This window comes from Lipotes vexillifer, unplaced genomic scaffold (genome assembly GCF_000442215.2).
Source record: "Lipotes vexillifer unplaced genomic scaffold, Lipotes_vexillifer_v1.1 scaffold555, whole genome shotgun sequence".
In the NCBI taxonomy this organism is placed as follows: domain Eukaryota; kingdom Metazoa; phylum Chordata; class Mammalia; order Artiodactyla; family Lipotidae; genus Lipotes; species Lipotes vexillifer.
In genome coordinates, this window is record NW_006772693.1 from 345,448 (window position 1) to 349,126 (window position 3,679).

Here is a 3,679-nt window from a genome sequence, read left to right on the forward strand (position 1 = left end):
TCTGCCAGGCTTTTCCAATTTCAGTGAAGTTTACAAGCTGCTTTGTCTACCCAAACTCTCATTTTTTCAAACACTCTTAAAATGTGACACCTTCTGAAAAGTCCATGAAGAAATTAGCATATTCATGGAAAAACTCCCCATATTCTCATTGTTTCCATTTTACTACTTGTTATGAGAAATTAAAAACAAACTGCAAAATTTGATTGCTTTTGGTGGATTTATATAGTATAGTAAGTTTAGTTTTCTCAAATATTATTTGGAAGCAAGGTAAAGAAAAAACACTTTAATTAGAAGCCTGATTTTATTTTTTAATTTTGGACAATGATGGATCTAGAAAACCCTGATAGCTGAGTTCCAGTGACGTGGATGAAGGAACTACTGCAGGTTCTCTTTTCCTCTCTGTCCTCCTCACATTCCTCCAACTTTTTTTTTTTCTATCTGCACAAATTGTGTTTATGACTTGACTACTTCTAAGGCAAACATCTGATAACGAATAGCCTTAAAGTCTTTTTTCCAATCCAACCCAATTCGGAAAATTCCCATTGAGGATGAAATGATGCTATACCATCATTACAAGATACCTATCACCCTGCGTAGAAAAAATGCAAATAAAGAACATGCCTCATCCTCAAGCTGAATCTGACTTTCAGGCCCTTTTGTGCTCTCTTACCTTCTTTCTGATTTAATTGATGAATGAAAACACTCTAAATCTTAGACACCTTCTATAAAATTTGAGTTTAAATTAATGAGAATGTCACTTTCAGTTAGATCCTAATTTTGCAAAAACTGTTACCTTTCTAGTTCGATTGTGTTTTCTAGATAGATTTGCTTTTCTAATATGGAAGCAAAGAAATGTCAGAGACGTCAAGCTTTCTGAATTGTGGCTTAAGGCCAACAACTTGCTGCCCACTAGAAGGATGATAGAAACAAAAATCAGAAAAGAGGAGCCCAGCAGTGGTGCCTCCCTCCCTCCCCGACCCCTGCCAAGAATGTGGTGCTAATTATTGACCAGCCTTCAAGATTCAGGAGTGGTAACTGCATTCCAAGGAGCTGGCACAAAGGATACACTTAATGTGTGTGCACTACCCATATCAGAGCGGTCCACAGGACTGTAGCAGAGGGAAAGTTAAAACCAAGATGGAAGGATCATCTTAGGGCTTGCTGGTGGGTGTAGGAACATATACTTTGGTTTCTGACTTAGAGAAGAATGCTGTGCTGCCTAATGAGAGCACTGCTTGGTAATCTACCTGGTGGGAAATACCCTTATTTTATAACTTAAGTAGGTTGATAACATTTTCTGTATTGCAAAACAGAACTTAGCCCCAAAGTATTAAAGCTAACCGTAGCTCAATCAGGAGATTCAACAATTTAGCATTAAATTATGTTGTGGACTATTTTTAATTTAAGAATTGTCATTACTATTACTGAACTTTGTATGGGAAAAAAGAGAGAGGGTGTTGTTGCTTGACACATTTATTTTGCCTGATTTGCTTTTTAGCAGACATTCTTTGATGTTACAATCGTTTTTGAGACATTTTTCTTGGTTTCTAATGGTAGCTTAAATGTTCACTGTTCATCTAAAAAGCAGAAACCTAAGAATTAGGTTACTGAATTGCAAATGGAGACCTAATAAGTGTTTCCAGTTTTTTGAGAAATTCATCAAGACTGAAATACATTTGCTTAGATTTAATCTGTTAGGTAGTTTATTGGGCTTTCATGATCGAACAGTTCAGCAGAATTGGAAGGGCCTACTTGTATGGTTTCTAGGGAACACAGGAAAATTAAATTTAAATATGTGATTTTTACATCTAGTGGCCTTGGGCAGGTGATATCTTTCTATCCAATTTTCTTTTAAGGTATTAACAGCCCTCAGGAGTGTTGATTAGTGTAATGTATGATTCAAACTGAATCAGCTCTTACTGATGCAGGTAAGGAACCATTAGTAAACTCTTGGTTACTATCACCTTCTATAAAAAAAGGATGGATAATGTTCAAGAAATACCTTGGAAGGACTAACCAAGAAACACACAAAATGAATGTTCTTTTAGGACCCTAATGCTCTAAAAGATGTTATTACAACCTATTTTTCTTTATATGGTATCATAAGTAAAATGGAGGCTGTTATATGTTGGAAAGTGCATAAGATTACATGTTTTTATAATAGGGATGCAGGCATTCCAAAATACATAAATAAAAATACATGCATCTCTCTTGCCTCTTACTGAAAGTATTAATCTAATTTTATAATAATGCTTACTTTTTAATATTAAGGCTCTGTAAAAGAAAAACACATTTATTTCTAAGACGTAGAGCACGGGTCGTGTATTTTTTTAAGTCTTCCAATTTCTTTTCACCAACTCCACCCATTGTGTCTATTACACCATGTCACAATTAATAGTTATGTTTCTATTTCTGTTGAGTTGATTTAAGCTTTATATTTATTCAGTGTGACTTTTAATAGAGAATAATAATGGGAAGTATTTGCTATTGACACTGAAATTATACAGCTCTCATTTCACCTTATATTTCAATTTCATCTTTATTTTTTTTCCCAAGCAAATAATACAGACTGTTGACATCCTAGAAATGAATCGTGGGTGGTATTAAATGGAGCCTGGGACTCTGAAATGTAGACTTGTGGTTTGTTTTCTGTATTCTTATCCTAACCTGAACCCCTGACTTTTGTGTTGTATTTTTTTATGACTCTGAAATGCTTTGAGGGAAAGATATTTTAATGTGTACAATTTGTTTTATTTTCATACTGATCTCTATTTTTGTTTAAAACCATGTTGCATCATGAAATCACTTAATCCAAAATAAATCTTCTTTAAAAAAAATAGATTATGATTTTTCTGTGATATATTTGGGGAGGAAAAAACTCAAGAGGTAAGAGAACAAAGTAGGGATAAAGGTCTCATGGGATTAGTATGCAGCTTTGTGTAGACAGGAAGTTCTCTTTTCATGATGTTTATAAGTAGGAATCTATTTTGTTTATCCCTAAAAGATTATTTTACTATTTGCTAGGCCATAAATTACTGTTAAAGAAATGAATTAACACAAATCATAATCTCTGAAGTCACATGGGTTGAGACTTTGTTAAACCATCTTGGTTGCATGCTTATTTCATAACCACATATGCACACCGCCACCACCACTACCACCCACATCAGTCTAATCGAGGGGTCACATATTCACAAGCCTGCAGGGGCCAAGTAGGTATTTAATGAATGAAACTGGCTGGGTGTAAGCAACAGAGTGTGGTGGGGTTTACCTAAAGGAGGCATCCTAATATTTTGCTCCAGCAGATTCGAGTCACATGAGATTCAGGTCAGTGTTGAAAGACTCAGGCCAGTGTTGGTTTAATAAGAGAAATCCAGAAATCTAAATTTTTATGTGGTGTTTCTAGATCTCTTTAATACTGGGTGGATCAAAGCAAATATGTCTGTAGGTTGAATTTGCTTGCAGGTCCCCCAGTTTGGAACCCTTGATTTACTCAGTAATGTTACTTTATACTTGATTGGTAATATAAATGAACTGACCAAATAAATAAAACATTACTGTGATACGGCAGTTAATACGAAGAGATGGGGAAACGAAAAAGGCGAATATATGCTGTAATGGCAGATGATCACTAAATGATGTACTTGAAAATGATCTGTGTTTGCCGGTATCTTTCTTT